General features: G+C 41.3%; 1 protein-coding gene and 1 non-coding gene across 2 annotated transcripts in view; one reads left to right on the top strand and one right to left on the bottom strand.

Annotated features, from left to right (window-relative positions):
• Window positions 1-16,786, bottom strand: part of PASD1 (PAS domain containing repressor 1) — a 107,681-nt gene that overhangs the window by 62,888 nt on the left and 28,007 nt on the right. The window lies entirely within an intron of this gene.
• LOC138986601 (U6 spliceosomal RNA) lies at window positions 3,642-3,748 on the top strand. Its single transcript, XR_011463405.1, has one exon. It is a non-coding gene; the product is annotated as a U6 spliceosomal RNA (small nuclear RNA).

Raw genomic sequence — 16,786 nt, 5'->3', positions numbered from 1 at the left:
AAGGAATAGTCTTAGAGAAAAAGAGGGACATGTCATTACGATAAAGGAGTCAATCAAGAAGGTAAAACAATCCTAAACAGGTATACTCCTAATTACAAAGTTTGAAAATGAAATAAGAACTAAAAGGAGGAATAAACAAACCCACCATTATATCTGGTGAGTTCAAACACTCCTCTATCAGCAATTAATGGACCAAATAAAGAGAAAAGAAGTAAGGATGTGGGAGACTTACTAGCCCGCCAACAGACTTGGCCTCATTTGTTGACAGAGTACTGCTACCAAGCAACTGGAGAACACAGGCTTAACATTCCAACTGTCATGATGATGCAAAATGCATGCGCCATGAGACTTGGCCTCATTTGATGACAGAGTACTGCTACCAAGCAACTGTAGAACACAGGCTTAACATTCTAACTGTCATGATGATTCAAAATGTACTGGGCCATGAGACCAGTTTCAGTGAATTTAAATCTTTAAAGGCATACAAACTATGTTCTCTGATGAAAACAGAATAAAATTAGAAATCAATAATAAACAGAAAAATCCCTGGAAAACCCCCAAACATTTGAAAATTAAATAACATCCCTGTAAATCATTTCTGAATCAATGAATAAACCTTTGGAAAAGGTTTAAAAACAGAAAATCAGACAGTATTTCTAACTGGATTATAATGAATATTAATGTTAAATTGAAAAATATTCAATAACCTAATTGAAATTTATTAAAATTGCATTATATGTATTTATGATGTTATATAGTTCCATCAAAAAGCCAAATCTCTATAATTACTCAAATCATTTTTTGTGTTCTTAAATAATACATGATTCTTCATATATATAGTAAAGGAAATGATACAGTGTTAGGAGCTAATTTAACATAATGTGCAAAAGTATTACACAGAAAATAATGTCTTTATTGATTAATATAAAAATATCTAACTAAATAGAAAGATACGTCATATTCCTGGGCAGGAATTTTCATAGTTTTATCAGATCTCCCCAACTAATCTACCAATTAACTCTGATCAAAACTCAGTATATTTTTGTTTGGGTTTGGTTTTCTATATAACTTCACATGTTAATTACAGAATTCCCATCAATATCAACAAGTCAAAAATATACAATAATTTTGAAGAATAAAAATATACAAAGATGTGTTCTACTAGATATCAAGACTACATATCTTTGAGGTAAATAGATAAGGGTACAAAGCATAGGACAGAAGAGACCCATCAGGAACAGTTCCATGCACAAATAGAAATTTGATTTATGATAAAAAAGTCATCATTTTGACAATTCTACTAAATCCCTTAGGATTATACAGGGAAAGTGAGAAATAGGTACAAGGGGTTAGATCTGACACAGTGCCTGAAGAACTATGGACAGAGGTCCGTGACATTGTACAGGAGGCAGGGATCAAGACCATCCAGAAGAAAAAGAAATGCAAAAAGGCGAAATGGTTGTCTAAGAAGGCCTTAAAAATAGCTGTGAAAAGAAGAGAAGTGAAAACAAAGGAGAAAAGGAAAGATATAAGCATCTGAATGCAGAGTTCCAAAGAATAGCAAGGAGAGATAAGAAAGCCTTCCTCTGTGATCAGTGCAAAGAAATAGAGGAAAACAATAGAATGGGAAAGACTAGAGATTTCTTCAAGAAAATTAGAGATACCAAGGGAACATTTCATGCAAAGATGGGCTCAAGAAAGGACAGAAATGGTATGGACCTAACAGAAGCAGAAGATATTAAGAAGATGTGGCAAGAATACACAGAAGAATTATACAAAAAAGATCTTCACGACCCAGATAATTACAATGGTGTGATCATTCACCTAGAGCCAGACATTCAGGAATGCGAAGTCAATTGGGCCTTAGGAAACATCCCTACAAACAAAGCTAGTGGAGGTGAAGGAATTCCAGTTGAGCTATTTCAAATCCTAAAAGATGATGCTGCGAAAAGTGCTACACTCAATATGCCAGCAAATTTGGAAAACTCAGCAGGGGCCACAGGACTGGCAAAGGTCAGTTTTCATCCCAATCCCAAAGAAAGGCAATGCCAAAGAATGCTCAAGCTACCACACAATTGCACTCACCTCACATGCTATTTAAGTAATGCTCAAAATTCTCCAAGCCAGGCATCAATATGTGAACCATGAACTTCCAGATGTTCAAGATGGATTTAGAAAAGGCAGAGGAACCACAGATCAAATTGCCAACATCCAGTGGACCATCAAAAAAGCAAGAGAGTTCCAGAAAAACATTTACTTCTGCTTTATTGACTATGCCAAAGGCTTTGACTATGTGGATCACCACAAACTGTGGAAAGCTCTTCAAGAGATGGGAATACCAGACCACCTGACTTGAGAAATCTGTATGCAGGTCAGGAAGCAACAGTTAGAACTGGACATGGAACAACAGACTGGTTCAAAATAGGGAAAGGAGTATGTCAAGGCTGTATATTGTTACCCTGCTTATTTAACTTCTATGCAGAGTACATCATGAGAAGCGCTGGGCTGGATGAAGCACAAGCTGGAATCAAGATTGCCGGGAGAAATATCTATCAATAACCTCAGATATGCAGATGACACCACCCTTATGGCAGAAAGCCAAGAAGAACTAAAAAGTCTCTTGATGAAAGTGAAAGGAGAGTGAAAAAGTTGGCTTAAAACTCAACACTCAGAAAACTAAGATCATGGCATCTGGTCCCATCACTTCATGGCAAATAGATGGGGAAACAGTGACAGAATTTATTTTCTGGGCTCCAAAATCACTGCAGATGTTGACTGCAGCCATGAAATAAAAGATGTTTGCTCCTTGGAAGAAAAGTTATGACCAACCTAGACAGCATATTAAAAAACAGAGACATTACTTTGCCAACAAAGGCCCATCTAGTCAAAGCGATGGTTTTTCCAGTAGTCATGTATATGGATGTGACAGTTGAACTATAAAGAAAGCTGAGCACTGAAGAATTGATGCTATTGAACTGTGGTGTTGGAGAAGACTCTTAAGAGTCCCTTGGACTGCAAGGAGATCCAACCAGTCCATCCTAAAGGAAATCAGTCCTGAATTTTCACTGAAAGGACTGATGCTGAAGCTGAAACTCCAATGCTTTGCCCACCTGATGTGAAGAACTGACTCATTTGAAAAGACCCTGGTGCTGGGAAAGATTGAACGTGGGAGGAGAAGGGAATGACAGAGGATAAGATAGTTGGATGGCATCACTGACTCAATGGACATGAGTTTGAGTAAACTCTGGGAGTTGATGATGGACAGGAAAGCCTGGCATGCTGCAGTCCATGGGGTCACAAAGAGCTGGACAAGACTGAGTGACTGAACTGATCTGAACTGAACTGAACCATAGAGTATGTGTGTATGTGTGTTTTCATATAGCCCTTTCTATATATGGGGAATAAAGTTTGTTGCAAGCTATTTAAATACACAAGTCTAAAAAAATAAAATAAATAAATAAAAATACTTCAATAACAGAAGAGTTGGGTGACTTGCCTGGCAGTCCAGTGGTTAAGGCTCTGCCAAAATAAATAAATACATACATACAATAGTCATGCTTTATATATCTTTGTTATTTCCAAACAGCACCCAGCTCCACACAGAGAAGACACTCAAAGCACACCATTAAATTTTCCTGCCAGTGCTCACTTCAGCAGCACATGTACTAAAATTGGAAAGATACAAAGAAGATTGGCATGACCCCTGTGCAAGGATGACATGCAAATTCTTGAAGTGTTCCATATTTTTTGAATGGATAAACAATTTGTGGTACATATACACAATGGAATATTACTCAGCCATAAATAGGAAAATATTTGAGTCAGTTGTGATGAGGTGGATGAACCTAGAACCTATTATACAGAGTGAAATGTGTCAGAAAGAGAAAGACGAATATTGTATTCTAATTCATATATACAGAATCTAGAAAATGGTACTGAAGAATTTATTTACAGGGCAGCAATGAAGAAACGGACATGGAGGAAAGACTTATGGACATGGGGAGAGGGGAGGAGAGGGTGATATGTATGGAAAGAGTAACATGGAAACTTACATTACCATATGTAAAATAGATAGCCAATGGGAATTTGCTGTATGGCTCAGGAAAATCAAACAGGGGCTCTCTATCAACCTAGAGGGGTGGGATGGGGAGGGAGATGGGAGGGAGTTTCAAAAGGGAGGGGATGTATATATACCTATGCTGATTCATTTTGAGGTTTGACAGAAAACAACAAAATTCTGTAAAGCAATCATCCTTCAATAAAAAAATATATTAAAAAAATTTTCCTGCCAGAATCTCCAAATATATTCTCAGATTATATAAGGGGCAGTATTTCATACTGTCTCCACTATTGATTAGGCAAGTTAAACTAAGTTTCAATCTCCTTGCTTAGAAAAGGGGATAATAATAGTACCCACCATTTCACAGGCTTGTTGTAAAGATTGAATGAACATGTCACTTGTTACATGTTACATGAACATGTCTTTTTGGCATAGTGGTAAATTCTGAATGCTAAATAAATGTTATTATTTTTTTTTTTTTTAAAACCCACACTGCTAAATATTCAATGACTTCCCTTAATCACTGGACAAGGTCGTTCCAGGCACCTGTTAATTACTGATCTGTTCCACTCAGTAATTCATTCTAAAACAAAGACTTAGAAACTGACACAGGGAAAAGAATACACAAAGAATGAAAAAAAGAAGGCCAAAAGTAGCCAGCAAAGTATTTTCCTATGCAATGTAATAATTATTTTCTTTCAGAATAGCCGAGTTGTGTGTTGAGTGGCTTTTTCCAAAGTCAATGGGAAATCACCTAAAAAAAAAATCTCATCAAATTTTGTGAAAGTTGCTCAGTCGTGTCTGACTCTTTGAGACCCCATGGACTAAAGCCCGGCAGGCTCCTCTGTCCATGAGATTCTCCAGACAAGAATTCTGGAGTGGGTTTCCATTCCCTTCTCCAGGGGATCTTTTTGACCCAGAGATAGAACTCGAATCTCCTGCATTGGTAAGCAGATTCTTTACCATCTGAACCACAAAGATCAAAAAAGTCAAGTGAGTCATACTTGCAAAGATTTCCTCTTTTGGGGAGGCAAAGCCACTTCCAATTTTCTGGTGTGTGTACACAGATACACACACATTTTGTTTTAGTTCACAAGAGAACACACTGAGTAGATGGATTATGATTACTCTCTGTGGTTGAGAATCACTGATGCAGATACTTTCTAGTATGATGATTAGGATAGCATAGGTCGTCAATGTTCAGTTGGGATAAGATTTATAGTCAAAGAAATCTTCATTCTGTTTCACAGTCTTATAACTGCCAAAAGCAAATAAGTCAACACAGTCACAGTTCAGCTCCAGGGAAGTACCAGTCTATGGATGTCAGTCTAGGCTTCTGCTGATCCAATCTAGGCTTCTGCTGCTAATGCTCTTGCAGCACGTTGCAGGGGCCATGTCTGGGGCCCATGTGACACACATAACATGTGCAGAAACAGTTTAGGACTAAATGACACTAAAGTCTTAATCTTGAATGACAAAGTGAACACGTCCTGAGAACTACTGGACAACTCAGCTAGGCCCACTGTGTTCAGTCTCCCATCATCCCTGGACATCTTTAAAGAGTCTCAGCATTTTAACACTGCAGTAAGGGAAGCAGAGCAGCGAGAGCAGGACTTTTTCTGGATGCACACCTAGGGGAGAAGAAAGCCTGTGCATAAGGACTACAACACTAAGGAATTTTCTTACACATCTCAGGGTTGATGACCTTTCCAACAAACTCTCCACCAATTCAGATAGATTCAAGGACTCAGCCACCTCGGCCTGTTCTGCCTGAGGAGTTACACAGTTGAAACTTTTTTTTTAATTCAATTTTATTTTTTAACTTTACAATATTGTATTGGTTTTGCCATATATCAAAATGAATCCGCCACAGGTATATATGTGTTCCCCATCCTGAACCCTCCTCCCTCCTCCCTCCCCATACCATCCCTCTGGGTCGTCCCAGTGCACCAGCCCCAAGCATCCAGTATCGTGCATCGAACCTGGACTGGCAACTCATTTCATATATGATATTATACATATTTCAATGCCATTCTCCCAAATCATCCCACCCTCTCCCTCTCCCACAGTTGAAATTTAATGAAGTTCCATGTAGAATGTCTATACTGGTTGCATTCTTCAATTTGAAATAGGGTAATATTTGCCTGGGACTAGGAGTTCAAACTCCCTTTACCCATCCTCCCAAGACTGCGTTTCTTATTTCATGGAAAGTCTCAGCATTTGTGACGCTCTCCAGTGACCTTTTCATATGGTTTTTAACCAGTGCAGAGGCCACTGGAAAGTATGTTTGTGAAGAATCTATATTATGAAAAAATTATTATAATACTAGCTGGAAAAGGTAACAATGTTGTATAATATATATCAGTCCAATCATTTAAACCATGATATACAGATGAACAAATAAAATACTGTGCAGAAAACAGGACTAGGAGAAAAAAAAAACATTCAGAGGTGTCTTTGGATGATGAAATTTTGGGAGGTAAATTTTTTTTTTTTTTTGCATGTTTAAAGTCTGCTCTAATTAGTATGTGTGGCATTCAAAATTAAGAAACACCTCTCAAAAATAATACAAGAGGGCTTCCCTGATAGTTCAGTGGTAAAGAATCTGCCTGCCAATGGAGGAGACATAGGTTCGACCCCTGGTCCAAGAAGACCCCACATGCCATGGAGCAACTGAGCCTGTGCACCGAAACTATTGAATCTGTGCTCTAGCACCTGTGCTCTGCAACAAGAGAGGCTGCCTCATTGAGAAGCCTGAGCACTGCAACTAGAGAGCAACTCCTACTCTGTGCAACTAGAGAAAAGCCCATGCAGCAACGAAGACCCAGTGTAGCCAATAAATAAATAAAACAAAACAAAAAAATAATATGAGAACCAGTGTTAAACAGTGTGTTAAACAGTGTTAAACAGTTAACATTTGTAAGCCCACAGTTGAGTGGCATTAAATACATACACATTGCTATGCAACCATTCAGTTCAGTTCAGTCGCTCAGTCATGTCCGACTCTTTGCGACCCCATGAATCACAGCATGCAACCATTACCACACTTCATTTCCAGAAGTTTTACATCGTCCCAAACTAAAACCTTGTCCCTATTAAACTGTGTCCCTGGTAACCACGGAGAAGGCAATGGCACCCCACTCCAGTACTCTTGCCTGGCAAACCCCATGGATGGAGGAGCCTGGTGGGCTGCAGTCCATGGGGTCGCTAAGAGTCGGACACGACTGAGAGACTTCATTTTCACTTCTCACTTTCATGCATTGGAGAAGGAAATGGTGACCCACTCCAGTGTTCTTGCCTGGAGAATCCCAGGGACGGGGGAGCCTGGTGGGCTGCCATCTACGGGGTCTCACAGAGTTGGACACGACTGAAGCGACTTAGCAGTAGCAGCTGATAACCACTATTCTGCTTTCTGTCTCTTATCACACTTTGTTTATAGGCATTTATTGTGGTCTTACTCTGTATCTGGCACTCGGGTGGGCACTTTGATATCCAGTATGCCTGTGAATTTTTGCAACAGCCCTGTGAAATGGTGCTAGTATTATTCTTATTTTACAGATGAGGACACAGAGGCTCAAAACAGTTAAGTAACTCGCCCAAGATCACATGCTAGGAAGCAGTAAGGACCATTTGATGTAACCATGACGTTTCACCTTGGTGCCCTTACTCAGGCTCTGTTTTCTGCCTGTGATGTTCTTTCCACCCACTGGTTGAAGGTGTCTGTGTCCATTACACAACAATCTTTGGTACTGCCTTCTGTGAAGCTTCTTGTCCTGCAGTGCTTATTCCCTGGCCTTGAGTCAGTGAATTTATATAGATACCAGCCGTAAATCAGCGTGCTTCTAAGGAATAGTGCGGACAGGGATTAAATGGATTGCAAAATTTCAGAGGGGTATATAGACAATCCACAGTCGCAATTGAAGTAAGACTAGGATTAGGAATTTAATGAGTTGCAGATCTCTTTCAGTGCCAGTTTTTACTACACCGTACAGAAACTTGAACTATTCTGTCAGAATGGTGAAGGATGGAAGAACCTTTTGCCTTTTAGTATTCCTCACTGCCTCAGGGTAAGAGACCTGGAGACAACATTCCCTCAAAGTGCAAAACCAGTAAGAGATACACTTTGAGACTTTTAGATTTCTCTGCAGATCTGAGTTTGCCTTTTTTTTTTTTTTTAGCCAGTCTGTCTTTTAGGAACAGGATTAACTGGGTGAGAGTTGTTCACCAGCATTTTGGCAGGCAGAACTTGGTGTTTTTTCATTCATTTTTTTTTTATTCACCAAACATTTATTCAGTGTGGGATGCTAGGAATACAACAATGGACACAGTTGACCTGACACTGTCCTCAGAAGGGGACACAAGATATGCTGAGAACAGACCTCAGCTTCAATCTCAGAAGGAGTGGACCTTTGACCTGTTGCTGTGTGTGCACCTGTGCTATGGGGCTCATTGTCTTCATTGACTGGCTTGTCCACCACCTCACCCAGGTAAGCACTCTGGCTGATGCAGGGAGAGCCTGTGGAGGAACTCATGTTCAAGAAAAGAAAAGCCACTCTTTAGGGAGACCCTGACGGAATCAGGAAGCCTGATTCTGTTTCTGGGTCTCTTTTGCAGCGTGGCTTTGCCACTTGCCCTTCCTGGCTTATTTGGCATGGTATGTGGTACACATACTGCATAATTCACTGTAGGTTAATTTCCATTCTTGACTTTAACAATTGGAAAATTATGTTCCCTTCAGATGGATGAACAAGTGATGACATATAATCTTGTGAGTTATAATTTTTGAAGAAAGTTTTGATTGAAAATAAATTGGAAAATCCCACCGACTGGGCTGATGTATTTATGCCATACACATTTAATGACATTATTGTCTACATGAGAATTGTAAAAATTTCATTCATCCTCACTGATTAAATATATTTAATAAACCTTATACAAGTGAGAGAAGATAACTTCAAATTGATGAAGCATGCCATCATGCATTTCTTCCTATAAACTTAAAAAAAAAAAAAACAGCATTCTACTGAAATTTGAAAGACCACTTTTTTGAGCAATTGTTTATAGAAAAATGCGTGTGTCTGTAGAAAGACTAGAGTTGATCCCTGATGATGCGCAGCAAATTTTATAACTCCAAATACACTTCGTGATTGTCTTCCACAATAATGTTGTGAATGTCATTTAAAATACTTGAAGCTTTTTACTTGAAAAAGAAACAAATACATGGAAACCACAGTTAGAGCCAAAGATGCATTCACCTCTACATTCTGCTTTTCTTCAGACTCTCTCTGGTTTTCTTTCCAATTCCACATAAACATTTGAAAAGATGTTTACACAAGCCAAACACTTTCTGGCCATTATTGCACGGTGTAGGTCACAGGGGCTTCCTTGTCTCTGTCAGACTGGCAGGAGGAAGGTGGGGGAAAGCCCAGTGGAGTTCAGCTTGCTGCTAACACAAGACTAAATCCGCTTGACTAGCTCATGAGGCCTCCCAGGAACTGCAGGGGATTCAGGGAACCCCACAGAGAAGGCAGTTTTTCCTTAGTGACTGAGTGCTTACTAACTAGTTAACTTCAGCCCCTTCAGGGGTGTGGAAGGGTGAAGAGCTGTGCATGCTCTCTCTCTCTGTGAAAGAGTATTTTTCATGATGGTATATTAGGGATTACTGGAAACCACCGGGACGTTTTCCTTTGCCTCCTCCCCAGCAATGTCCCCTGACCACTCTCTACCATTGCCCTTTCTGTGGCACATTTAGGAGCCCTCCTCTTCACCTTCCTCCAGTTCATTCCAGCCACTTGACTGCTATCCTTTCCTCTCTGTGAATCTCCCCGCCTCCATCCAATCCCACAGCATCTTTACTAGTTCATCTTTACATTATGGTCCCAGACTTCAAGTACGTTTTCTGGCCAATATCCTTGTCTTGGTGCTCAGAAAGACGCCCAGGAAGCGTCAATCTGATCACCCCCCTCCTCCATTGCTACAGAGGGGCAGCTGTGCTTTGCTAAGGGAAAATGAGGCTTCTGTGCAGCTTGGTACCACTACGGAGCCAGGCTCTTTCCCCTGACATTGCTGATGATGGGGACATCCATTAGGTATCCTCATGGCCCAACCCTACATCCAGATCTGAAATACCACCAGTCCCTGGCGTGTTAGATTTCTGCGGCTTGCTGACTGCATGGGGCTTGATCTCAGGGTTCTCTCCTTCTTGCCCCAACAAGTGGTATCAAGAAACCACTCTGTAGTGCCAGTTTTGTTTTGTTTTGTTTGTTTTTGCCATTGCTTCCCTCTCAGAAGATTGCACCTTCCTAACAGTCCTTTTGACTTTACACTGCTGTTAATATATCTCTAATGAAAGCTACCACTTCTTGAGTAGCTACTCTGTGCCACTTTCTATATGTTAATTCTCACAAAAACCTTGACATGTCAGTATTATAATCCAGATATTACAGTTGGGATACTTAAGACTTATAAAGGTTAAAGAACTCAACAAAACTCACACAATTATAAAGATGTAGAATTGGAATTTAAATCCAGGTCCCATTGATTGCAAAATCCAGACTTCCCAATGCAAGGGGTACAAATTCAATCCCTGGTCAGGGAGCTAAGATCCCACATGCCTTGTGGCCAAAAAACCCCAAAACATAAAACAGAAGCAATACTGTAACAAGTTCAATAAAGACTTTAAAAATGGTCCACATTTAAAAAAAAAATCTAAAAACATTTTTTTTTTTTTAAAATGTGGTTCCCAGCTCGGCAAAATGGGTCCTACCTGAAATCATAGTCTCAGGCTGCACCAGACCTGCTAAATAAATTGTGGTGCTGGATCTCCAGGTGGTGCCGATGCACAATGACCTTGCAGAAGCACTGGGCTAGAAGACTCAAGGAGTTGGGCTGGGAGAGGCTGAGGGCTCGAGCAGAGTGGAGCCACAATTTTATGGAGTTTATTCACACATAGCTCGTGTCAGTATTTCATGAACCACTCTTCATTCCTCACAACAGCCCAGTGCATAACGTACTATTACTCTCACTTGCCACGTGGAATATCATTCAGCCATAACACAGAAGGCAATCCTGCCGTTTTTGACAAGGATGGATCTTGAGGCATTACGCTAAGTGAAATACATCAGACAGAGAAAAAGACATACTGCATGATGCCACTCATATGTGGAATCTAAAAACAAACAAGCAAACAAACCTCATAGAAACAAGATCAGGCGTTGCCAGAGGTGGGCCATGGAGAGGAGATGGAGGGGGAAATTAATGACAGTGGTCAAAACATACAAACTTCCCATTTTAGTAAATAAGTTTTAGGGAGGTGATTTACAGCATGGTGATTATAGTCAACAATACTGCATTGTATATTTGAAATCTGCTCAGAGAGTAGATCTTAAAAGTTCTTGTCACAAGGGGAAAAAATTTAACTATGTGAGGTGATAGGTATTAACTAAATGTATTGAAGTTATCATTTCATAAATATATATAATTGTTATATTGTACCCCCTAAACTTACACAATGTTATATGCCTATTATATCTCAATAAAACTGGAAAGAAGTTTTAAGATTGTAGCTGATGTAATTTGTCTGAGGTGCTAGTGGTAAAGAATCTACCTTCCAGTACAGGAGACACAAGAGACGCAGGTTCGATCCCTGGGTTGGGAAGATACCCTGGAGAAGGAAATGGCAACCTACTCCAGTATACTTGCCTGGAAAATCTCATGGACAGAGGAGCCTGGAAAGCTACAGTCCATGGGACCTCAAAGAGTCAAACACGGCTAAGCATATCAACACAGGACACAGGACACAGGTAAGTACCTGACAGAAGTGGGATTCAAATGAGTCTTTGCACATGTGCCTCGTCTCCCCTACATTGCTTTTCAAACCTCAGTAAAAAGGTCTTGCTACACCACCCACTTTATTTCTCTTTCATTAAATCCTGAGATGATTACTCTGAAAGCTCTCTAAACTATTTTGGAGGCCCAATTGTTGGAGAAGACAGCATCTGAATAAATGGGACACTTCTGAGTTTTCTGGCCACCCACTACTCGGACACAGCTCTCTACATCCTATCACCCAGCCTTTGCCTGGGTTGTACATGAAGTCTCTAAGTAATATCCATCCTCATCCACGGTCAAACTGAGTGTTCCTTCCACAACCCTGTCCTCCTGAATCCCAAGGCTACCTAGGAATCTGGCTGATCAACAGCAAGGAGGTGACCTAAGGTTTGTTTCTGCCCCTTCCTCATTCATCAACAAACCCAACATTTGCTTCCCTTGGTTGCAAGATATTAGCAGAGAAAAACCCCAGTTGTATGACCAAACTCCTAAGCATGACCATCATCAATCTAGTCCTGCAAACGAAGGTTGCCAAGGTACCCTCCATAACTCTCTTGTCTCTCTGCCCCCATTTGGGCCAGTCTGATCAGCATCTGCCTCTGCACTGGGGCTCATGCCTGTCTGCTTCTGTTGATCATCCACACCAGACCTCAAGTTCAGGCCCTTTCATCTCAAACCCTGCAACCACATCCCCCTCATCCATCTACACTCTTGTCCCACTCTACTCCATCCTCACCTCTCAGACAGCATGATCCAATCCACCAACCCAATCCTGACCCTCCTCCTAAGCCCTCCCCCTGGGTCCTCTGCTATCCCAGACCAATGGAGAGGCCCTGACCTCTACAGTAAGCAACTTATTTGTTTCTCACAACATTGCTGTGAGGTCTGATCTGATGTTATCATCTGAGTTCCTCAAGAAACAGGCGCAAGAAGATAGCCCGAGATCATCCAACGAGTAAGTGGTACACCAGCAATTTGAATTCAAAGAAACTAGTATTAGAGTTCAAAACTACACCTGACTGCCTTCTAGTCTTATGTCATCCTTTCTAAGAAGTCTTCCCAGATCTCCCCAAAGTCTTTCCTTTCAAGATTATGATACACACTGTGCCTTGTGTGTATTAGAATGTAAGCTTTCTCGGGCCATAGGACTCTTATTCTGCTTTCTGTACATTAAAGTACCTAGAAATCTTCTCCAGACACACAAAGCACTGGGTACCTGTTTAATCCAATTAAATGTACAAAAGTACAAAATACAATATAGAGAACTTAGATATATTGTGAGAGTGCTGGCACAAACTAATGTTAACAGCTCTCTCTCTTCTTTGCAAGGTTCACAGTCTCATACACCCAGATGACAGAATGGAAGAAATGGAAATTCTGAATGTCAAAAATCAAAGGGATGTGGTCCCCAGGAGTCCTAGAATCTTAGAGAATAAATACTGCTCAAAAAAATCCAACTTATTCAATGTCCAAAGTGAATTTTGTGTGAGGCTTACCAATCCTGCTGCTGCTGCTGCTACTGCTGCTGCTACTGCTGCTAAGTCACTTCAGTCGTGTCCGACTCTGTGTGACCCCATAGACAGCAGCCCACCAGGCTCTGCCATCCCTGGGATTCTCCAGGCAAGAACACTGGAGTAGGTTGCCATTTCCTTCTCCAATGCATGAACGTGAAAAGTGAAAGTGAAGTCGCTCAGTCATGTCCAACTCTTAGCGACCCCATGGACAGCAGCCTACCAGGCTCCTCCATCCATGGGATTTTCCAGGCAAGAGTACTGGAGTGGGGTGCCATTGCTTTCTCCGATTACCAATCCTAGCATATCTTAAATGGTTTCAAAGGGGTAAAGAATGGGTAATGACCTATGAAAGCACTTACAAAATAAATGAATTCCAAGTGTCTGGCATTTTTAAAGTGCTGGTTCACAATAACTTTAACTGTCCATGGCTACTTCCACTCCATGACAGGCAAAAAGAACTGCAGCCTCAGTCTGACTTCCACTAAAAGGACAAAACATCTCCTAGGACTTCATTTCTTGGAAAAGCAGAATTGATCCACAGTCTCTGCTGATCTGATGTGCCTGATTTATTTGCTAGTCACTGTAGCTGGACAACAAAAAAACTAGCAAATGAGCCTTGTAGGTATCCAGGTGGCAGACTAGATTTTAACTAAAGTTCAGTCACCCTGTAGAACTTAATGTTTTTCATTATTCCCAAAGCATGTCCTAGAATTAAACCTAGATATCAATCCTTAGAAGCCTTAACCCCTGAGAGGCAGAAAAGGAGCTCTAATGATGGAAGATTCACAGGGACAATACTACTGTTTTGCTTCTGGATGGCCCATCTGGCACTTCCTCCCCAGACCCGTTCTTTAACCTTTATTATTAATGCTAAACTTCACTTTACAATGAAAATCATCTACTGTGGGGTTCGGGTGGGAGTTCTGTTTTTTTCCCTAAATAAATTTCTATTTTTTTCTTTCTTGTGGTATAAGTGACAAATAAAATTCTATACATTTTATATACGTATAAGCTACAAAATGATAACCACATAAAATTAATTAACACATCCATCACCTCACATAAGTATCTTTGGTGTGTGTGTATGTGTCTGTGTAGTAAGAATGGACAAACTTAGCAAACTTCGAGTATGGCATTATTAACTATCATCACATTGCTGTACATTATTAGACCTCCAGAACTTATGCTAGAAAGTTTGTACTCTTAAAAACTATTTGTACTCTTAAAACTATGTTTTGTGGTCCCTATACTTTGAGCCATGGCACTGAATATCAACCTTGGTTTTTTATTAGTCCATGAAATTTGTAATCTTCTGACTGACATTTTAAAAATCTAGCAGAGAATGAATGTAAATCTAGCTGAGAACGAATATAAATCTAGCTGAGAATGAATATAAAGCAAAAATACAAAGATTTTTGTAGTGTCTCTTTTAGATTCTCTTCTGATTTCCCCTAGACTTCATCTGAATTCCTTTAGGACTCAGGTATATGAAAACACTGTAACTTAAAAAGCTAAAGGACGGGGGCAGTCCTAAGATGGTGGAGGAATAGAACAGGGAAACCACTTTCTCACCCACAAATTCATCAAAAGAATGCTGAGTAAATTCCACAAAACAACTTCTGAATGCCAGCAGAGGACATCAGGCACCCATAAAAGCAGCCCACTGTCTTCGAAAGGAGGTAGGGAAAAACATAAAAGATAAAAAGAGAGTCAAAAGAGGTAGGGACAGAGCTCCGTCCTGGGAAGGGAGTCTTAAAAAGCAAAAAGTTTTCAAACACCAGGAAACACTCTCACTGCCGAGTCTGTGGCAAGCCTTGGAACCACAGAGGGCAACATAACTGGGAAGAAAAATAAATAAATAATTAAAACCCACAGATTACATGCCCATTGGTAACTCCCCCAGCGGAGAAACAGCGCAGATGCCTGCATCCGCCACAAGCAAGCAGGGGCTGGGCAGGGAGGCACGGGCTGCATTGCTTAGAGTAAGGACAGGGCCTGAATGCCCCGAGGGCAATCTGAGGGAGCTAACTTGGGCTAGCAAACCAGACTGTGGGATAGATACCACACGAAAAGCCCTAACCGGAGAAGGCAATGGCACCCCACTCCAGTACTCTTGCCTGGAAAATCCCATGGATGGAGGAGCCTGGTAGGCTGCTGTCCATGGGGTCGCTAAGAGTCGGACACGACTGAGCGACTTCACTTTCACTTTTCACTTTCATGCATTGGAGAAGGAAATGGAAACCCACTCCAGTATTCTTGCCTGGAGAATCCCAGGGACGGGGGAGCCTGGTGGGCTACCGTCTATGGGGTCGCACAGAGTCGGACACGACTGAAGCGACTTAGCAGTAGCAGCAGCAAGACACTGTCAGGCCCGCTCACAGAACAAAGGACTGAACAGAGCTAGCCGGCTGCAGACCAGCCCATCCCCCTCCGGTGACAGGCAGGCGAGGGCAGCCAGAGCCAGAAGGGGGCAATCGTGGCCTCAGAGAGGCATCGTCTACCAAACTGCAAGCAGGCTTCATTGCTAACCAAGATTTCTTGGGATTCTGGACAGTCAACATCCACCTGAGAAGGTGCGCCAGTTGTACACCCAGAAAACCAAGCGGTAGGGACAGGGGAGGTGATAAGTCACAGCGACCACCTTCGCCAAACACCTGGTCACCTGAGCGGCTCGGACTTGGGAAGGGCACAAAACACAGGCCCAACCGAGTCTGCGCCTCTGAGGACTACGCAAGTACCTGAACCTGAGTGGCTTAGACCTGGGAAGTGCATACAACCCAGGGCCAGCCTCAGACAATTCCCGGCACAGCAACCTAGAACCTAATCTGTGTAAATGGGGAAAGCACACATGCCATGAGCAGGGGCAAACCCAGTGTGGCCAAGACACTGGGAGCACTCCCCACACAAGCCAGATATATTTGTTTGTGGCATCCCTCCCTCCCCACAGCACGACTGAACAAGTGAGCCTAAAAAAGTGTCCACCACCGCCCCCTTGTGCCAGGGCGGAAATTAGACACTGAAGAGACCAGCAAACAGAAGAAGCTAAAACAGAGGGACCCGCCTTGGAAGTGACAGGTGCAATAGATTAAAACCGTGTAGTTAGTACTGACTACATAGGAAGGGGCCTATAGATCTGGAGAAATATAAGCCAGACCAAGGAACTATCCGAAAATGAACTGACCCCCACTCTGCCCACAGCAACACCAGAGAAAGTCCTAGATATATTTTTATTTTTACAATCTTCTTTATTTTTTTATTTTTAAATCCTCTATTACTTCTTTAATTTTAATTTTTATAACCAACTATTACTTTTGCAAAAAAAAAAAAAAAAAAGAGAGACCCTATTTTTTAAAACAAATTTCATATATATATATATTATATA

The sequence above is a fragment of the Bos mutus genome, chromosome X, assembly GCF_027580195.1.
Source record: "Bos mutus isolate GX-2022 chromosome X, NWIPB_WYAK_1.1, whole genome shotgun sequence".
Lineage (NCBI taxonomy): Eukaryota > Metazoa > Chordata > Mammalia > Artiodactyla > Bovidae > Bos > Bos mutus.
This window is presented reverse-complemented; position numbering and strand designations above follow the sequence as displayed.